This window comes from Pempheris klunzingeri, chromosome 16, assembly GCF_042242105.1.
Source record: "Pempheris klunzingeri isolate RE-2024b chromosome 16, fPemKlu1.hap1, whole genome shotgun sequence".
Taxonomy (NCBI): Eukaryota; Metazoa; Chordata; class Actinopteri; order Acropomatiformes; family Pempheridae; genus Pempheris; species Pempheris klunzingeri.
This window is the reverse complement of record NC_092027.1, coordinates 20,272,781-20,295,301: the sequence shown is the minus strand read 5'-3', so window position 1 is coordinate 20,295,301 and position 22,521 is coordinate 20,272,781. Positions and strand designations below refer to the sequence as shown.

The window sequence follows — 22,521 nt, the reverse complement described above, 5'->3', positions numbered from 1 at the left end:
CCTCCCTTTGATGCTGCCTTTGTGCAGCTGCTTGGAATGCTTATTTAAAGACAACCACACACTGTATAGTAGGACTGGGCAATAATGATGAGAAACTGTGGACTTTTTTTTTGGACACTTGAAATGGATAGATGTAACTGCTCATCACATAGCAGAAATAAACGGAACTACGGCGAGTCAGCCTGCCATTTTTTTTGCATCAAAGTACAAGCCTGTTTCCTACCGACCAATGTTTCCCATAACCTGAGATACCATCTAAGGTTTTGCTGGTGTGGTCTGGGGTAAGATCATAACTGTGTCTGGCTTTCTGCATGCTGACTCAACCAGCATTTGTCAGTATGAGATTGTTCTGAAAAATTTAAAAGAAGCCCACATCAACAACCTTGTATTGCATTAGTAATACGCAATATGACAGCGCGATTCACATCATATCACCATTTTGTGTGCTAAAGGAGCCACTAATGTCTGTGTACTGATCTTTGTTGTTAGCCTTGGAGGCCAATGCAACAACGTCTGTCGTGTGTGCACAGCGTGCACTGATAAAAGCCCCAAAAAACAAACAAGCAGGCAATCCTGCTGGATGGAGCTCTGCACAAGGTTATATCTAGTTAAATTCTCCATTGTTACTCAACTGTACTTTGGATGCTGTGTACACATGACAGACGCTAACGTTAGCCCTGCTGGCCTCCACGGCTACAAAACAAAAACTAGCTGGGTGGATACCTGCTGCTAACTTTCACTTTCTTCATGACCCTGCTGATTGGCACCTGTGAGCCTAGGTCTAGTTCCCTCTATTCAACTAATATCAAAATTACATGACAGAATTTGCACATCACTAAGAATGTTTGCATTACATGATTCTATTTCTATGTAAATAAACTATATTCCAAAGTTTATCTAATGAACCTTCTGGTTTCTCCAAGCTTCAGTCATTCTCAGGGTAACCTTCAAACTTGCAGCATTACCAAATTACATATTATGATAAATATCAATGTTGTTCAATACAGAAAAACATATCATGACAATATTATTTTGCAACATCAGCCAGCCCTGCTATACAGATATATTAGTGCTGAAACGCTGCTGCTGATGCTGATCAGGGAGGGAAGGTGAAAGACGTGCATGTCAGCATGAAGAGTTTATCATGGTTTATCTGCTGTCTACATCTACATACTGGTCAAACTCTGGGCTTGTCAGTGCAGAACAGGCCTTCAAAGAGTCAACACTTTGTCAATGCTGCATCCAAAGACATAGAATAGAAAATAATTATAGAAATAATATGACAAAGGCACCAAGTCAGTCAGTTTGGAACCATTATGCTAATGTCATGGTCAAAGTAGGTTCATTGGGTACATATTCAAAGCAGGCAAGATGGGTGGCACAAATAGATCTATTTGTGATTGGCAATCAAATGTGGTTCCATTAAATCGCAGTTATCTCTGACATATCTTCTGGCACAACCTCTGCTAATTCCATAGTGCAATATAATCTGATGTGGTGAAAGATCCAGCAACGCCTCTAGTACAAAAGACAACTGTACAGTGAGACCAATGTGTTTTGGATTTTGGTCTTCAGCAAGGTCCCCAAAGAACATGTTACAAAGAACATTTAATTAGGACAAACTTATTTGCTAAGCCAAGCTAATCACCTCCTGACTCCAGCTCCACACTTAACAGACAGGAGATTGATTTTGATCGTCTCGTCTCACTCTGTGAAAGGCAGGAAATAGGTATATTTCCAAAAATGTCACACTGTTAATTAGAAACGGGTTATCTTTCAACACACCCTGTAACAAAACTCTGAAAGAGTCTGAAACTATCTTTTTGAAGAGCTGACAACAGGGTTGGGCAATATGTTTTTCAAATCAGCCATCATTGGCCAGCCTGAGGTTGTCGTTATATTACCACAGGTGTATGCATTTGCTTGTCACGAAAAAAGAATAAAATATCCCTTATTGCAGAATGTTTTACACTGTATCCAACATGGTATACTATACACTACATACCTAATATATATAGTACAGTTCAACAGTATGTATTTCTTCAAATGCACGGCTCAATGCACAGTCATCACTTCTTAAGAGCCTCCTTTGCTGGTTTGGAGATGCATGACTGTAGAAATCCATGGATGAGCTAATTAAATTGATTAATTGATTTTGCAATCTTTTCTGACTCTTCATTCATTGAAACCCATTGGCACCCCATTGCCTACTGTGATAAGTCTGCTATGAAAAAGGCCTATTCGAGACATGGACAACAGGACAATAAAGCTTGTCCTTTGACATAGGAGCCTTTTCCTAATGCAGAGACAAAATAATACATTGGACTGGACCTTTCAACGTTCCCTGATGAGCTTAACAGCTTTTATGCCCGCTTTGACAGGGACAACCGGGAAGCAGCCATCAAAGCTGTGCTCCCCGCAGGGCACCTGCCCCTCACACTCTCCCCCACTGACGTGTGCGCTACACTGAGCAGGATCAATGGATGTACGGCTGCTGCGCTTGCTGGCATCCCCGGACGCGTGCTCGGGGCCTTGCTGGGCAGCTGACTGAGGTTCTGACTGACATCTTCAAGCTGTCACTGGCCCAAGCAGCTGTCCCCACGTGCTTTCAAATCACTTCCATTGTGCTGGTGCCAAAACACTCCACTGCAGCAAGCCTTATGACTCCCGCCATGTTGCACTCATCCCCACCATCATGAGGTGTTTTCAGAGACTGGATGAAGGTCTAACTTTCCCCACAGATTCCGGTAAACTTCTACGAGCATCCTTACCAAAGAGCATCCTTATGCTAAAGAGCATCCTTACCAACTGCATCACAGTGGTATGGCAACTGCCCTCTCTCAGACCAGAAAACAGATTGAGAGTGGAAAAAACTGCCCAACACGGGTCTCCCACTATTGAGGCCATCCAGCATGAACGGTGTCTGCAGAGTGCATCCTCTCACCCTGGACATGGACTGTTTGCCCTCCTGCTCTCTGGGCAGTGCTACCGGACTCTTTGTTCCCAGGTCAGCAGGCTCAGGAACAGCTTCTTCCTTGCAGCTGTCACCTTTCTGATACACCTTTACTAGATCTGCACTGCCTACTGCTATGACTGCAAATATTCATACTCCTCCACTGTATATATATCTTACACACTACTCTGCTGTTAATTCTGTTCATGCTGCCCATCTTACTTATTTTTATAGTATCATTATATACTGTATATTATACGTTATACTTACATAGATTAGACTAAAACACTTAGATGCATCGTATTGTCTCAGTATTCAGTGCAATGACAACAAAGTCGTTAGCGTCTCGTGGTTATATGTCTATGCCAACCAGCCACCAAGTTGCAGTTTACTTCCATGTCTGTTCAGACACAATATTAGTGTCACCAAAAGGACACAATCTCCCCGTCCATTCCCGAGTTAGGGCACTGAATAATGGCCCAACAGTTGTTTTTGCGGAACATTAAGGTGACACAGTGAAGCTAACCTTTGACACTCCATCATTTCAGCCTATCAGACATTTGTGTGAAATGTTGTCATAATTTGCATTTGAATTCTTGACTTAAGGCCAAAAAGATGTCTTGTGAGGTCAGAGCGACCTTGGTCTTTGACCACCAAAATCCCTTCAGTTCAGCAGACGTAGGTGCCAAATTTGAAGAAATTTCCTCAAGGCGTTCCTGTGATATCACGTTCATGTGGATGGACAGACAACCTGAAAAACGCTGAAACCTTTCACGTAAAATCCCAAATATCAACCATATGATGGTACTTGAGGAAAGGCCGGGGGAACATGAAAGGTGGGGAGATTCATCCTCTGGCAACCATCAGTATCTGTACTTTTATCTCAGTATTTTATCTTAGAAGTATTTAATTCTTGACCAGATCAGAGGTGAGTCTGACAGACCTGCAACACTGACATCCCTGGAGGCTCGCCGATAACGTGGCTAAAAATGAGAAGAACCAGTTTACAGGCAACCCTGACACACCCACCAACTGCATGGGGCTGCACCATCAGAGGCATGTACAGGCCATAAAACACACTGCTGACTGTAAAAATAGATCAAAATCAAATTGATTACTCACATTTGTGCTCTATCACTGAAACAAACCGCAATAATGAATAAGCATTGTAAAAAAAAAAATAAAATAAAAAAAAAAAGTATGACAGTGAAAAGTAACAGTGTTCCTGCTACCAAGGCTACAAGAGGATTAGGCTACCAAAGGAAGATTAGAGATAGTGTAGGCTACTTAATGCGTAACGAAATAAGCTTATCACTGCCAAGTCATCAGGGCACACTGGCTATACTTTCCACTGATACAATACTATGTTGTCACATTGTTGCCTCCGCCTGTATAGAAGATATTCTTTTTGTTTGGCAGGCATTATGTTTTTCAACAATGGAGTTATGGAAAGCTGTATTTGTGTGTAATACACTATACCCAGCTAATCACTTTTCTATAATTTGTCCCTCCGCCTTTGGATTTTGTATTTTAGGATTTAGAAGTTATTTCCTAGGCTTCGGCTTTCCAAATTTTGCACCACTAGGCTCCCATAGATAAGATAATTGCTTTCATTAGAACTGCTTGGTTCAAGGTGTTAGGAAACAGACCAAATTATGGGTCTCTGAAAGCAACAGTTGTGTGCAAGAAAAGCAGAAGTAGCAAGACAATAGCTTTTACTGAAAAATGTGTGTGCCGGCACCCTGCCTGTCTTTTATATTGGAAAAACACTCATTCTGGCTGCCACACTTTTATTTGTGAGTGTGTGTGTGTCTATGCTTTTCTGGGAACTGCTGCACAGTTTGCCTTCCTCACTGAACTTTAAATTTGTATGCTGCACCGTAACCTCTGTGATCAACAGCAGTGTTTTCCAATCCACAGGGGTTCCTCTTAGAGAAATGTCAGAGAACTTTTTTCTTTTCAAACCAAAATACAACACGCATTAGTTCTAGGCTGTTTTGCTGAAGTGGCAATTAAAACGGTCAAGCTCGGAAGTTAAGCAAGTTTAAGGTGCACCAGTGAACTTTCGAATATGACGGACCGCAGTCACACTTCACACTTTGAGGTCATTCATTTAAATGAGTGATGCATCACTGACGGGGCCGCACTGCATTCACTATTAGATAAGATGTTTTATCTACTCTATTCTGTTTTATCTATCTGATATTGAACACTTTTTGCTTCCTTATTGCTGACGAGCGTCGTGGTGAAAACATGCTGTGCGCTGCATTTTTTTTTTTTTCTCCAATCATGGAGTAACAGTGGAGTCACACTACTGTGTTATTTCATCTGAATCAAAGTATCGGCTAAGTAGCACATCTGTCTGCTCCATCTGCTCTTGATATATTTCGGCATCTTAGGCATACCCGGAAAAACAAAAGCATTCACGGGCTATGATACATTTAGTACACATCATGATTTGTCAGGTCCTTTTCAAAACCACTTGCATCAGCGCACGCCGCCGTGCCAATCACACCACATGCAAACAAACCCGGTTCAAAGCTTTTCTAACATATTCCCAGGAAAAACATAAATCTTCACTGAAGTTCCAAATGTTTGAAATGTTTGTTTTTAAACCAAAACAGATTGAGGCTCCGATTTTCTTTTTCCGTTAACGATGTAGCTTTCACACAGAGCTTAGCAGGCGTAAATCTACAACACACTTAGGACTGATTGCAGTAAAAAGGTTAAGGTACGAGACAAAATCTGCTTTTGTCTCAATCCAGCGTTTCGAGCAGCTGGAGGGCTGTAGCGGTAGCACCAAAGCCTTTTGTTTACTTCTCGGCCATTTCCTCCAAATCAGGCTGAATCATCTGATTACTTAGATGTCTGCAAATCTAATTAGCCTAATGTGTCTTCTCTGAAAATCCCACTGCGAAGACGCAAAACTGGGATTCTTTTCCGAAAGCCTTGCATCAATGCGAGCAGTCCTCACAACAAAACAAACACGTGCTGTGTTTTAAATTCATTTTCAAGGTTTTGAGGAACTGCAACTTTAAATGCTCACATCCTCTGCAGCCCTGCTGCAAAAAAAAAAAAAAAAGGGTTGCTTTCATTGTTTGTGTCATGGAGCTTATCTCCAAAAGACTTCTTCTTTAAACGAAGGAATTATGCCACGACAAATTGAAAGTCTGCAAAAGAAGCACTCACTCGCAACTCAGTGAATTTGCAGGACTCTTCTTTTTTTTTGCTCTTCAAAAGACTTAAACATAAACAGGCAACCACAGACACACACACACACACACACACACACTGGAGACTGACATACGGTATGGGGAAAAAGAAAAGAAAAAAAAGAAGCAGCAAAGGAAGAGAAAGCAGAATGACAGCAGTGACTAAAGTACACCTCGTGGCAGAAGTCAGTCAGCGTCGAACACTGGCCGACCTGTGTTCTCCTGCACAGTCGTACATACAGATCCACGGGGGAGTCCACATAAAGCAGCGCCACGACAAGAAGCAGGACAGTATTTGAGACAGGGTGTAGCAGCTCAGACAGCTTCCTCTCTGCCTAGCTATCTGTTCTACTTCCTTCTGTCCAAGTGTCTGCCTCCGTGATATGCTGAGAGACGACGACAGAGGAGGGTGAAGAAGTGTGAGTGAAAACAACACCGCTACGTACCGTACCGGTTTTTTTGGGCCATTTATCCACACACTGTTAGATACACAGTTCCCACCATTATGGGACACAAACGCATTTCTGCTAATGAAGAAATCATGGATAAATAACAAATAAACAAAACAAAAAGATTAATATTAATGTCTAAGCACAGGTTTTCAACACTCCAAGCACATGTGAGAGAATAGAGAAGAGCGTCACTGTTCCGGGGGTATTCCAGGGGCACTGATAGTGTTTTCATGGATTTGGTTAATGGATCCCTATTGTTCTTGCTCTTTTTGAATGTGTGTAAACAGCCAGCATAGAGGCAGTGACCACATTTACCTTAATCATATGATTTCTAGTCCGCACTAGCTACTAAGCACCATCAGCACTGATGTGCAAACAATTACCAGATTACTCGCTGATTCCAGAACAGCCCGTCCTCACGCTAAAAAAAACAACTGTGGTCGTTTTTTTTTCCGAGGAGGTTAAAACGTCCAGTGTTCACGTAGCGGCTAATGGCTGCAGTAATTGTGACGGGAGCAAAGAAGGAAGCCAGGTGACAAAATCCACACGGGGAGCACAGAACTCAAACTTACGTTAACCCAAACCATCAATCTTTTCCAAAACCTAACTAAGTTTTGGTCTCTAAACATTACTAAATTGCAAAAATGTCCCAACTTTAAGCTATGTCAAATACATAACGGAAGTTAAATTGCGGCTGGTCTTATGATACAACAAAATGTCATCACTTAACATCAACACTTCCATGCACGTCTGAATCTAGGATGCTACCATAAGCTAATGCTAACATGGCCAGAACAGACAACAGCAAACGATCACGACCTTGGAAGCTCACTCTTGACCGAGAAAATCGTTTGACGACACAAACTTGACTCACAAACACTGCGTACAGCGAGGTCGACCGCGACGGAGGTCGTGTTTTAAATGCATCCGAAAACATCTCCAGGTGTTGAGCAATGTTGGCATAAAGCTTTGAAAAGGATCTTTGCACTTTGCGCAAACAATTCTTTTAAGATTCAGCCGCTACGTTTTTTGCGTCTGTCTGGAGCTTCTGTTGAAAGAGTTTGAAGTGGATTAAAATAGGAATGACATCAACGAGCATCAAACAGCCTGGAGTCAGTTTTAAGATGAGTTTTTACATTGCATCATGTTGCTGCTCAAGCATGGCTGCCAGACGCTCGAGGCACCTGCACACACCTTCTGATGAAGAACAGATAGATAGATAGATAAGACAGATAGATAGATAGATAGATAGATAAGATAGATAGAGGAGATGCTTTCAGTTGCTTGGCTCCTTAAAAGGATCAAATGATGTGTGATGCAGTGAATATTTTCAACAAGAAGTAAAGCCTCCTTTGGCCTTGGTTCAGATCTTTGATTTTTTTTTGTAATCACCGTTAGAACAAAACTTTATTTATTGACCTCACATCACATTCTTTCCTACACTGATTCAAGTCTCAAAGACAGCTTGACAAAAATGCTTTCACAAGCCAACCATCCAACCTCCACCTCTGACTTTCAATCACCTAAGTTTGCTTATTGCAAAATATCAACAATGGTTTTTATTCACAGCAGCAATATGTGTGTGTGTGTGTGTGTGTCTTATCACATGACTTTGCTGAATACTTTAGATTCTGTATAACAGACCGTTGCTATGGATGAAGTTCTGCTAGCGGAAGGAAAAAAAATTATTTTCAGATCAATAAAATGATTTTTATAAACATATTTCATTATTGATTTATTTAGTACGAAGCCATGTAGATAGATAGATAGATAGATAGATAGACAGATAGACAGATAGACAGACTGATTTTGTTCTTTGGATCAGCAGGAATACACCAGGAGGAGGAAAAAGACATTTCAGCTGCATCCAGCATGTGTTAATCTCCAGCATGCAGACCTTGAGCTCAGATTACATCGTTAAACTGCCGGTGTGGCCCTTTAAATGACTCAGCATGTGCAAAAAGATTATTGGTCTGATTACATAATATCCTGAACCACTGCACCTCTGCACCTGGGGAACAGCAAGAAGCACTCAACATCTGGACAGCACATCTCTCGCCGCGCAGCACGGCGGAAGCACCTTGCTATGGTCAGGACTTGACAATGTGACAGGGTACGGGTACGACATGGAGAGATCCTTGAAGGAACCCTGCTGCAGAGCACGCACAGCCTCAGACGGGAAGAGCACGAGTGGACGAGGCACTGGGCCAAGGTAAAGCTGGAGGGGTTTCAAGTTTGAGTGTCCTTGAATGACCCAGCCAAAGTTTCAACTTGAGCTCCAAAACAAACTGTAGAGAAAACTGGAGGTCGCAGTTTAACCAACGATCCCCTCACGTCCGACAAAACTACGAGAATCTGTACGGAGGAAAGAGGTCGGATCTACGTATGCAGCTCGTGCAGACGCCTGACGCCTCTGAAAACATCTCCTCTGCTGAATTCTAGAAAGGCTTTCTAAATCTTTTTTCCCCATTTTGGAGCAGAGAGTGTTTATTGGTGGTACAAAAATAAAAAAAACTAAAAGGGACTTTTGTGTTTTAAAAGGTTGGGCCTAGTTTGGACAGATAAAGGCAGCAGTAGAGCAGCAACTTCTGCGTTCTGCAAGCTAAAATGACTGAATGATGAAGTTGCCCTAAAGGAATACGTTGCAGCCATTGAGTCAATCTACTGGACCAATTCCAAACCATTTTCTACCTGCTTGTCACGTCGAAACCCAATGTAGAAATATGGCCCAGGTTAAAAAATACTAAAGCTGTAAATGAAAGAGATTCAGGGTTGCAAAAACCTCCTGGAAGCATAGTCATTTTTGGTATTTAACTGAGGCCCTTATCTCTGGAGAGGTTCAAGGACACAGCAGCAGGATTCACACTGACTGGTGCAGGGATGAAAGCTGCATGCTTTAGGTTAAAGGTAAGGACATGGTGCTGCGTGAATTCACTACTCATAAAAGTCCCCCTGGCAGACTAATATCTCTTCAACAGCATTGTGCATTCGGTTAAAATAACACCTTACATAATGTTTTCTATTCATTGCCTCTTATAAATGACAAGCCCTCGGGTTATTATAGCAGGAATGTTAATTGCCGTGCACTTTCATTCTTTCATTGGCACTCCAGCTGACTTTGATACAGTCACTCTAATGTGAAGGTCAAGGAAAATTAAAAAAAATCTACTGCTGACTGATTTCAACCAAATAAAAGATGTATTCACGAGGCCTTTCAAAGCCCCGTGGCACAGCACCACCGTACGAATGATACTAATGTTACACTGACGTTAGTATCCCAGATTTTGGGAGAATTGTGGTGGCGTGTTTGCACGTGTAAATGTCATATCCTGGTTTAGGAAATGTGGGTGAGCCCTTGGAACGGCGTTGAGAGAGCCTGTTATGTTAGCTTAAGAAGTGCAGTAGAAAGCAGGAGAGCAGGGCATGCAAGCTAGAGCTGCAACACTTAGTTAGTTAAGCACTTAGTCAGGTTACATTAATTGGCACCTAGTTTGATAAGAGACTAATCGTTTAGATCCTTTTTCAAGCCAGAATCCTAAAAATGTGATTGATCTTTGGTATCAAATGTGAAAATTTCACCTTTTCTTCCTTTTTCTCTCTATAATTATGAGAATTTGCCATAAAAACGAAGACATATGATGATCTTGTCCTCGGCTCTAGGATATTCTGATGGATGTTTTTCACTTTCTCTCATGTTTTTCAAATGCATAGCTTCAGAGCAGCTTGTAGCTGACGTAGATATGGCGTAACGTTGTCATGCAACTAATGATTATTTCCATTTATCGATTCATTTGACAGTTCATTTCTGAATTAATGGATGCTTGCTGTTAAATACCACACTCTGTTGAGAGGAACACTCTCCATCATCAGCCCAGTGATATTCAGTTTATACTGAAAGAATAAAACACAGAAAAGACTTAGACTTTTCTTTATAGCAGCAAATGTTTAGTGTTTCTCAATGATAAATAGCTTAAAATAATAAAGTATTAAAATAGTTGCCAATTTACTTGTTTTCACTTGATTAATCACTTAATTGATGAATAATTTCAGATCTACTGTCAAGTATACAAGGAGATATTCAAGATTCTCTATGTTCCATGAAAACATTTAAACCAGGAGAAGACTCAAACATGGGTGTGCACACTAGTGTGCATGTAAAAGTGGTCAGTGACAGGAAGCTGAGAGGTTGATTTCAGCACATACCCTTATGTTTTTATGAATTCAACGTATGACAAATGTGAGATTTAGCTACGGTACGTTTCCATATTCTGAAGTGCACATTGAACGTGTGCTCAGACATCTTTGTCCTAGAAAGATGAAATGATGCTACCACGCAGTGCGTGGAATGACTTCTGTTTGAAACAAGCCAGGAAACGAAAGTTGCAAAAAAAGAACGAGTGCGAAGGTGTTGAACGCACCGCCAATTGCAACAGCAAATCTTTTCACAGCTTAAGCCGCCCAATCTCAAGGTGTCTGCCTTTTCGACCACAAACCCACAACCTGATGTTGTTTTGTGTTTGCCTGAAGAGCTTACTCAGCCAGACACCCAATACTCCTCAGCACGTGTTGACAAAACTGATACTGAGAGTTTTACAGTGGAGGGCTACGGAATGTGGCCTGCAAAAAGTTACAGTACCTGTTGAGGTTTGGGGTGACACGACCCTTTTGGTGATCATAATGCAACGTCTACAAAACTGCAGCACACAAAGTGAACTCCGACACTGCGGGGCGACAGACGGCAGGACTAATTGCGCTTTCAACTTAAAACGTTTAGAAAATGCCTTTATTTGCTTTACATTTTGTTCCACGGGTGCTGATCAGGCACAAATACAAGAGCATTCGTTTTAATGATTTAAAAGCTCCAGCAGTATCACTGACTCTTGTACGTGTGCCATGTGAGCAGTTGTTTCTGACAGCTGCAGAGTACAGTATGTGCAGCCAGTAAAACACCACCCGCCACAGTTTGTCAAGAGTTCTGCCTCATCACTCGTCACCTCATCGCCACTATTGCAGCTTATCACAGTGCAGTGAAGTGGTGAGGTGGCAGGATGTGCCTCTGAAATGCGTCCTTGTTGACATATGTGTTGGTCAGAATGGTGCACAAAGTGTCGGGGAAATGAAACAGAATTGTTTTGTTGTTTTTCCATGTCGCAACTGACCACGCTCTGGTTGTCAAGGGTGGTCGGGAGGTCTAAGATGCCGAGGTTTCTGGTGTCTGATACTCTGGTACTTTGATACTCGTAAGGGTGCAGACGTCACCATGACACTTGATGTTCAGAACATTATGTCTCTGGCCTCATTCTGACATATCGTGACTCTCAGACCTAAAGTGTTCTCCTTTCAGGATCTATGCTGTTCAGTTTGGCCCATCGGTTAAAACAACACCCACATTTCTCCCATAAACAGCAAGTCAATAAACAGTCCAGTGCTGCATTGTTCATGGGAGCAGAGGAATGTCTTTAAACGGTTCCTTAGGGAGCCCATTCTGGGTGAAGGGTTGTCTGTGCTATCATGTAGCAATGGCATGATGATTTAACAATGATTAATGGTGAAGATTACTACTCTCCCATACTCATGGTGTTTGTCAGAGCAATTCATACAAATGTAGAATTTGAAAAGCCAAATATGAACGGCTAGAGCAGACGACGCAGGGTGATTAACTGTGTGGCGCTCCATGTAAACACACAGTAGATCCTTTTAGTGTTGATTGAAATCCAGATACTGAGCCACACTTTTCAGAAATTATGTAAAACATCATTGATGAACCCAAGGCGTCGTTGCTACACTTAACGTCCAAGAAAGATTGAGAGCCGTGAGCCAAAGACACTGTGTGAGGTCAAAGTCAATATTTGGATTCTCTGAGTCCTAAATCTTCGAACACAGAAAAGGAAAAAGATACTGATATCGTTCAGAGTGGCTTACACTTCCGAGGATTTCATTCTCTATAAATCTACTTAGAAATAAAAAATATGCTTCAGAACTTGTCTGAGATTCCTCATATTTTTCCTTAATGTATCAAAGCAATCCAGTCGGCCTAATAGCTGTCTGTACATCCATGGAGCCACTGCAAAAAAAAAAAAAACAGCTAAAAGTTCATTCAGTACACTACTAAAGGATAACTTTGGTATTTTTAAACCTGGGAGCTATTTTTACATATTTTGGTTCAAAACGACCAGTAGGTACAAAACGGTGTGGAATTGGTCCAGTAGATAAACGGGCTGCAACAAAATCCTTTGGGGCAATTGTGTAAAGTAGGTCCACTAAAAGTGTTTGGTTTTGTTGCTGACTGGTTCAGATTGGAATTCATCTGAAACATTTTGGATTTGATCCCTGCAGAGGTAGACCTGTAGGATTCTTTTTCTGCAAACAGAAACAGCAGCTACTTTGACAAAACAGTCATTTTAACCTCACAGAACACAGGAGCTGCTAGTTTTTCTCCGCCTCAATTAGTCAGCTCGTTTTTGACACTGTGTGACGTTGTGTCATTGTGATTTAAAGGGTTAGTCCGGATCAAAACTTACAGTACGCGCAGCACTTTGATGATTTGACTTTCCCCAAAGGATTATGTTGCAGCCATTGTAGCTATGTAGGCTATGGCCTGTATGTTGGTGTTATGTCAGTGACCAGTGCAGGTGATGTTGAAATCCACCCCACTTCCCCCTAAAGAAAAAAGAACCCACTTATGTAATAATAAGTTATGTAGTTTGTGATTGTATTGTTAAATGTTAAAAGTGTCCAATCAGACATGTTGGTCATATTCCATATCACCAGGTCATGTATTAGAAAGCTAGTTTGAGCTGGGCGGCGGTGGAAGCTCCCCGGCGCTTCGCTCAGTTAAGAACACATAATCACAGCTATTTGGACACAAACTGATGCACTGGTCAGATATCAAATAACAGCAGAGGATGTTGCAGATGGAGAGGGAGGTTGGCGTGAGGATTCAAACCGAAGCTAACGTAACAAAAAGAAATCCTAATCGAAGCAACACGATAGTGCTGCCTGAAATAATCAGACCCACAAGGAGTTAACAGCCGAGTGTGAGCTCACAGGAATGAGGTTTCAGTTTTGTTTTAAAGATAAATGTGTTAATCATATGTCCTCCGGGCCTAAAGTAGAGCTGGCTGGACATGGCAGAGTGTGTGTGTGTGTGTGTGTGTGTGTGGTCTGGGATATATGAAGTATCAGACACAGCAAAGATAACACAATGTTTAGAAGGCTGTTACTGAGCCACTCACACCACTTCCTATCTTCGCATCTTAATTACAGTTTGCTGTAAATGTGTGCTGGGATGATATATTGTATATCATAAGACTGGCAAATGGGTCTGAGGTGGTGCTCGATCTGATGGTGTGCGTCTGCGCTGGTGATGGTACACACCTCATGGGCAATCCACCTTAAGGGCCTTTCTTTGTCGCTGCCCTGAAGTGAAAGCAATATATTTTTATAACTCTTTATGTACTTCTCATTATAATTAAGTACACTAGCACTGATATGGATTCAGCATTCAATCACAGAAATGTTTTGGCAAAGTCAATTACATACCTGAAAAAGGTAGTTTATTACAATAAAGGAACATTTCATCTGCCAGTTCTGCAGTCAATGGTCTTCTAATGGTCCATTTGTGTACAAACTGTATCTGAAGTCTAGTTTTCATCCAGATCTCTCGTCCATAGAGCAGAGTGCATCGTGGCTGATTCATTATGTCTGTCTCCATTGCACTTCTAGCCAAGTGTAAACATTTTGTGAAATATTGACTTGTTTCACATTTCCAGTGTTTTCGCTCAGGTTTTTCAAATGTGCCTAAAATCCGGCAGATGGAAATGCACTTAGAGAGGTGTTGAAAGTACTTGATGTTGATTTTTAGGTCATCATCCTGTATGTAGCAGCATTATGAGAGAATTTACCAACTGCTTTAAGTGACTTAGTATTGTGTTGTACTAAGAGATTCAAAAGAGACAGATTTGTTTAAATTACAGCCTCAAAATGAGCGCAGCAGAGACGGAGATATCCTGACCTCTGGTCCCTTGTGTGGGTCCAGCTCCAAAGACACTGGATCCTATAGGTCCCAAATGCACACATGCTGCATGGCAGTGACCATTACCAGTTCGGTTCCATTGGCCGACCTGTCAATGTCCAATAAAAGGCAAAACAATGCCAAAAATAATAATAAGAAAAAATCTATTCTCCAATCTGACCCTGATGACTTCATTTCTCAGGCAAACAAAGCTCGTCCACAGCTAAGGAGGCAAATGGCTACAACCAAGTCCAGCGGCCCACCATTCACCTCTCCTTGGACAGCCACAGCCTGGATAAGTGAGGGTCATAGCACTCCTCAAGACCTGGAGATGCAAACTCTGCGGAGTATCCCTTTAGGTTGCCTGACTGTCCCAGTTTACCTGCTGGCCTACCTATCTGCCTGCTTGTTGATCTGAGAGCTGTTTGCCTGATTCAGTGCACCACTTGCCAACTGTAATCCTGTCCGATGAGCGTGTGAACGGCCTTAAAACACAACCTCCTGTGTCCCGTTCCGAGCTTTTGGATCCCGTTACCTGAACCCTGTCACTGGAACCCTCACAGCCAATGTGATTTGATTTCACCAACAAAAGGTCACCTAAGGCAAGGTTAGGCTGGGCAAACTTTCCTGTCGCAGATGGGCAAACATGCAGAGAAAAGTTGAAAAGAAAACTGATCTAAATACAAATATTCAATATGCGGTCTCCCCTTCCGACCCCCTGACACAAACACATACATGCACGCCCACGTATGCACACACACACACACACACACACACAAACATGGCATTTTAAGGCACCCTTGCCATTGCATACAAACACACACACACACAGCACTTCCTAGCACCCTCACTCTGGCATATGCTGACACAAATACTAATATAGAGACAGATAAAATCTTCCATTATGCAGGGGACGACATAATCCCTGACAAACTAACTCTACATCAACATCATAATCAACTAATATATTGCACCGTGCAAGTATTGCATAGGGATTAGCAGTGCACACAGCCCCGACCAAAATACCATCAAATCCTGTGTTCCTGTGCTGCCCCTCTCACTGAGCAGTCTGACTGCTGCAGGAACCAAACACTCACTAAACCTAACCCTTCTCATGTACCACAGTCTTGACACGCGCAAAACGCAAGAGAGGCCGATCGCAGCTGCTCAGAGCTTTTATCCGAGTGACAACAGGAGATTTCCTAACCAACGTCGCCCCCCCCCCTCCTCACCGGGCCCACTGCTGGAGGAGAGAAATTAACTTGAGACCATTATTGAATATTGCAAGATAAATGAACATAATTGCTGTTGTTAGTAGTGTAATTTCTTTCTGGGGAGATTTTTGGAGTGTGCCTTATGTATGGTTGCAATTATGCAATCATGAATTCCATTGTACTGTAATAGTCCATGTTCGAGTCACAACTAAACACTTACACATGTGACAGGGAAGTTGTTATAGTTCACTGATGGATTACAAGTGAGCTGATGCAAATCTGATAAATGGAGCAGTGGATGTGATGTAAGCGGCGGAAAACCGAACAGTTGCATCATTTGGAAGACTGAAAACACTTTTCCAATTCCTTTTGGTCTCCACACATCGATCAGTTGGTCCCTACTTTCACAGAGGACTTTTACAGCCTGCTAGCTTAGCGCAGCTTAACACGTCGTCCTTTAATTCCCGATCATGGAAACCTCGTCGGGCATTACCCTTTACGTATTTCAGACGTTACTGCAACCGGTGCCAGAGAATTCTTCTCAGTGCGATTGATTCCTTCCTGTGTGACCGATCAAGACCGATTCAACTGTACTCAGTTCAGATAAATTCATACCAGAGAGCGGTCCCTTTGGAATGTAACAACGTCCTCCAATACGAACAATGAGCGAGTCCTGCACAGCTATCAGCATGTTCGCCTGGATTTGCATGCAAACGCACACTTGCCAACTTGCCAATGAGCTACAGCACCGAGCGGAGCTGCACTGGAGCTCCGTCTGCAACTCTGCTTGTCCCGCAGCAGAGTGATAAGCCCTTTAAAATCACACAGTGGTTTCAGACTGAACTCTTCTGCACCCCGAAGCACTGTCACCTGCTTGTACAAAATAGGTCTTGTTCTATTCCGCCCCCCCCTTCTACTTAGCCACTTTAGTGATGCACTGTATTGTAACATGAGATGTACATTTTCCAGCAGAGTGGAAACACATCTGCAACACACTTGCATGTGGATGATTTAAAACAAATGGGATGCCCCTTATTGATGTGATTTTATTGCGGCCTGGTACGATGCATTAGGGGTCTTGCACATAAAAAGTAGTCCCCAGTGGTGGACAGAGTGCACATCAAATAGACTACGCTTCAGTCAGAGAGCTCATCAAGATGTCAAAATCTGGAGCAAGAGGCAGAGGGGAGCTCAAATTTGAATTGAGGGCCACGTTTAATTGTTATGTGCCGAGAAGTCATTAAAATCTTCATAAATCACTGTGGATATTAACACTGGTTACAGTGGTTGCATGTTTCATAACGAGATGTTCCTGAGATGGCACTGTTGGGGATGTACCGAGCTTCCCAAATGTGCGGTTGCGGTCTGAGGGAAGCTTCGACAAAAGCATACACTCACACAGTAACGCTCGGTTCAGGGAGGCACTCCTTTGAACTTCGTGTATTTCAGAAATACTCCCTGTGAAATTGTGAAACCCATCACAACAATCCAGAAACACTAGGCGACGTCTATAAATGCCTTTCTCGTCCAACCAACAACCCAAAACTCCCAAACTGTATAATGTGAGACACAGACAAGCAGCAAATTCTTACTTTAAATTTTTTTTTTTGCTGTCATTTCATTTTCTTTGGATCAATGTTTGATTAATTGACTAATTGTTACAGCTCTGTGTAAGTCAGGCAAGCATTAGAAGGAGTACGGCGGTGTAGATACAGTATATCTGACAGATGAGCGGGAAGGCACGACCTGCACCACAGCCAGCACTGCCTTCCTATGATGTCTTGTATACATCATATCTGTGGGACAGATGCGTGGACAAATCACTGAACTTCAAATGCAGATTTCAACCAACAGACGTATAGCAGAGATGAGACGCCGCAGAGATGGAATGAATGCGAGGAGTCCCGAGGTTTGGTACATGTCTATAAATAATGTTGTCTTAAGCGGTACTAAAGTTTACTATGTCTACAGTGTGAATACAGTCGGTTAGAGCCAATGCAGCTGCTACACACAGACATTAAAGGCCCGGGGCACCCCCCAGGTGTTTTCATTTATTCTGCATGGATTACTGCTCCATAGTTAGCCGGGCAGCGCTTTGCTTGCTTATGTGAAGGTCACATCACTTGATATAAACAGTTGCCAAAGTTGTCTTGTCTTAAATCAATTAACCAACTTCGTTCATAAGCAAATGCGTTAATGAATTAAGTTGCTCTGCCTTAACGAGCGCAAGAAACCAGACGAGTGAGGGAGATGTCAGTCATGTCTGCGGCGGACACGCCCACACAGACCTGAGGACGGCTTTTTTATATTTACCACCCTCAGCCCACACAGGCCCCCGTGTTAATGAGCTGACAGTAGGTGTGTGACAAATCATTTGTTCCATCCCTGCATGGATTATACATGAACAAATAGTGCTTTCAATCCAATGATGCTCTCCATTTTTACCTTGTGGGGAACACCGTGTGTTTATTTGGACGTGAGTATCCCGGGTTACAATCATGCTTATGAAGTATGTAAGCATCGTATCCTGTAATCAGATCCTGGATCGGCCCTCAACTTGGTTTTGGGAAACCCAAACAAGCTAGCCGGAGGACTCCGAAAGCACCCAGGATACTCTTACGCGTACATACATCGTATCCAGGTTTCTGGCCGCTTCTGCAGCTACGAAGAAACCAGGTTTTGTCCTCCAGTAACGGCACAGTCGAATACACTCAGTATTTTAGATGGGAAAAGCATTGAAATGCCGACATATTCATGTCTGTAGGTTATCCAACATGGAGAGTGGAGGAGCATGCCAGATAACGATGTCAACATTTCCAGTTTGTGTTGCAAACATCACAGGCACTCGGGCAAATAGCATGCAGCACTCAGTAATCGATAGTGATCTGTATTTATCGTGTATACGGGGACATAAACACCTTGATTTTTCTGTGTAATCCAACATGTGATCAAGCCTCAGAGTCAGGATACTCATCTCCACGTAACGGAATCAAATCTTGGTTTCTGTAAATTAACGTTCAAGGTAAATTCAAATCACCTGCAAGAGCTGAACTGAATCAATTGTATGACAGAATTAACTTAGAAACAGTGTGACAGTGCCTGACAAACTTCAATCGGCACTGCATCACGCCAAAAACATCTTGAACAACAAACTTGAGCTCATGCCTCAGCTCCCGCCGTACTGGATGAGCTCCGCTGCCTCTGCTCTCCACTATCAGGAGTCAGGACTTGTTATACATCACCGACAACTGTCTCCATAGGGGTGGGGCATCCATCTAGACATGAAAGCAGCCTGACAAGTTCCAACAAACACATTTGGGGGGGTTAGTTATATTGAACATTGAGTACTAACGCTTTCCAGCTACTTGCCAGTGCCACAAATGGTTCTTTCCTGCATGTACAAAAACGGCAGTATTATAAGAACCTGCTGCATGCGACGGACAGTAACATACAGTATATACTGCAGGCTGCACTGCTGCAAACAGGAGCCCACTCTGTGTCTCCCACCAAACAGCTGCAAACAGGCAGACAACCGACCTTAAATACCCTCAGCTGAGGACAAATGCTGCCTTCAGTAGCTCCTTGGAAACTCCCCCTTTTGCATGATGTGAATTTGATTTGTCATGTATTTGTGCTATTCTTTTGATGATTACGCACAGATATAAAACTGTTTAAATGTCAAAATGAAGATTGAAGGGGGAAAAAAAAAACATTCATATGCACATAATTTGAATATAACATATACTTAAAATGAAAAACTGATATGAGACTTATTTTCACTATCTCCCAGCCAACTCACAGCTGATGTCATGCTGCTGCTGCTGCTGCTGCTGTTTTACAAATAAACTACAAATATTTCTGCTCATTTGTCTGTTTTTGGCACCGAGGAGGACAATGTGCTTTTAGAAATATTGTAAACGCCACTTATAACACCAGCTGCTGTCATGGTCTCAGTCCTGTCCGCCCCCATATCCCTCACATCTCCACACCCTGACACAAACACTGTACAATAAGTACACTCATAATTTCTGACAGCCTGTGAAGGCATCATGCTGGGCTCTTGCTATGGTAACATGTCACCCATCACACTGCAAACTACGGCAAGGCAAAAGGGACAGTTTGTAATTATTTGTAAACAGACCTAGCTAACTTTACTCAGACAAACAAGTCCCCCCCCCGACGCCAACCCCCCGGGGGCTAGTGCAGCATATTCTGTCAAAAGAAGCATTAGCAAACAACTCGGGCTCCTGAACGTCACGGTTCAGTGTGTGTGTGTGTGTGTGTGTGTGTGAGAACAGACAGAAGCCCCACGCTGCGGAAGGATCCCTTATTTTGCTCGCCAGATGTTGATCGAGCGCTTTAGCGAAGTTCATGTCGCCGAAGCGACAGCAAAGGTTAGACCAGAGACCGTGAGCTCAGGTCCACCTCTGACTCACGTCTCAGGCCGAAGAAGTACAAGTGAAACAGACCCTGTCATACCAGCATTACGATAAGCTGACAGGACGCCCGGAGCTATGTGCGAAACGATAACTTAGTCCCGTAAATGAACTCCCTTAATAAAAGCTAGCCCGGGTACGTGCAGCTGCTCTCTTGTGCGGACAGAACCTCGATCCAAATATCTGTGAATTTAATGTTCTCTCGGTTTTTGTCACAATTACCAGCCAGTAGAAACATTTTCGAAGTATGTTTCGGACTGAGTTTGAGCCAGTGTTCAATTCGGCGTGTAGAAAAATGCATGAGAATTTGAAGAAAATGTAAACTTTTTTGATTAACTCCCCTTTTATTCCTGCTATCTCATTCCGACCAAAATACACCACCGTGGGCGTGCGGGAACAGTTCTAACCAATTATAAAGTTTAAATATGACACTCATAAAGTACAACTTGCTGGATCAATTGTACCCCGAATTGTCATAAAGACTCCAATAATTCAGGAGAGGTCGTAGTCACGTTCACTCAGGTGTGAACCGTCAGCCGATTAGCAAGGCACCACTGAATTGCTGACATTCTGAACGCAGTTCGGCAAACACACTCTCCCCTCCACAGGATACACATAACGCCTAGGTCGTGTTAGAAACGTGAACATTGACATGAACATTTCAGCCGAGGAAGCCGGAATGCACGGCCACCTAGCTGCTGCTGCTGCTGCGCTGTCAAGCACACAGTTTTTTGGAGAGGCTGTCACTGGCGAGACTGTAGTCAAAATTACCTCAGAAATGAAACATACCGCATATGCAAGACGAAGCTCGTGTCCAAATGTTATTTGGAGTCCCGCTGCCCGTGCATTCCTCCTCAACTGGAACCAGTGTCGATCTCCGTCGGCTAAACTGAACGGGACACAGCGCCAGGGTTTAACCTGAAATGACCCGCGCTGGTGCAAATCAGGCGAGGGCTGTGCGTGTGTGTCTGCGTGTGGACTGTCTCTGTGGAGTGAGTGGGGCTCGGGGCCGGGGCGAACACTGTGTACACGGCTGCCCGCGAGACTCTGCTGAGCCCTGGACGCAAAAAAAAAACTTCCAACACAAAGCCGAAAAGAAAGCGGAAAAAAAAAAGCGGCGCAGTGACGGAGCTGACGGCCGTGGCGCGGATCGCTCCGGGGAATCACGGAGCCGATTCACGGGCAGGAACAGAACAAAATAAGCCTCGCCCTTGTGTCTAACTCCCAAGTTTTTTTTTTTTTTCGATGGCGGTTGGCTGTCTTTACAGTAGGCCTGGTACATGCCGACAGGGCAGGAAACACAGCGCTCCAACTTACTGCGTGTGTGTGTGTGCGTGTGCATGTGTGTGGTGTGTGTGTGTGTGTGTGTGTTCAAGGAGGGCAGGATTTAGATACAATTTAGAAAAAATTATAATATTGTCAGTTTTGATGTTACTTTAATTACTGCGCTTCAATTTTATTTATTTATATATATATATATATATATATACACACACATACATGCATATATACACACACACACACACACACATACATATACACACACACACACACACACACATGTATATATACACACACACACACACATACATATATATACACACACACACATATATATATATATGTTTATTTGTTAAAAATTGAAATGTACCCATATGGTTTTATTTACAGCTTCCTGTGTCTCCTGGAGGAAATTCTTTTTATTCCTACAGATTGTAGCCTGTGCCAGTGTATTTATGGTCACTAACTAACAATGGCTACTAACAGAAATATTTCATGGCTGCAGGTGGGGTCTGGAGCCTCGGTGGGCGAAACTCCGGCCACATGTGACTTCATATTTACGACCCATCTCGGCCCCACCCTCGGCCCTACGAAGCCCACAGACAGAGACAGAGAAGCATTCACACCCACATGCACAGCTGAAAATACAGCACGACAGGATCGCTTTTCATCATTCTGGTAATGAATTTCTGTTACAGTATTCGCTGAACACATTTGTTGTCACTGAGCTGTTACTCACTGAATGCGCCACTGTTGTCCTCTAATGCCACTTTGTCTCTACCAGATTGATTTCATTCTCAAAAGAGGCTCATGTCAAAAGAACATCACAAGTGTTTTTTTTGTCACAATTTGTTTCTTTCTAAGCGCCAAAGCATCTCAAAAAGGAAAATTCAGGAGCATTCAGGTTTATAAATATGAAAATTGTCGTGTGTCTTTCTCCTCTTTTGTCGCACAAACAA

At 42.9% G+C, this 22,521-nt stretch overlaps 1 protein-coding gene across 2 annotated transcripts in view; it reads right to left on the bottom strand.

Annotated features, from left to right (window-relative positions):
• thrb (thyroid hormone receptor beta) overlaps nt 1–21,350 on the bottom strand; it is a 99,421-nt gene extending 78,071 nt beyond the window's left edge. For both annotated transcript variants that reach the window (XM_070846558.1, XM_070846557.1), the window contains exon 1: nt 21,071–21,350. The gene's annotated coding sequence lies outside the window, so the exon portion shown is untranslated. The remainder of the gene's footprint in view (nt 1–21,070) is intronic.
• Nucleotides 21,351–22,521: the final 1,171 nt, after the last annotated feature.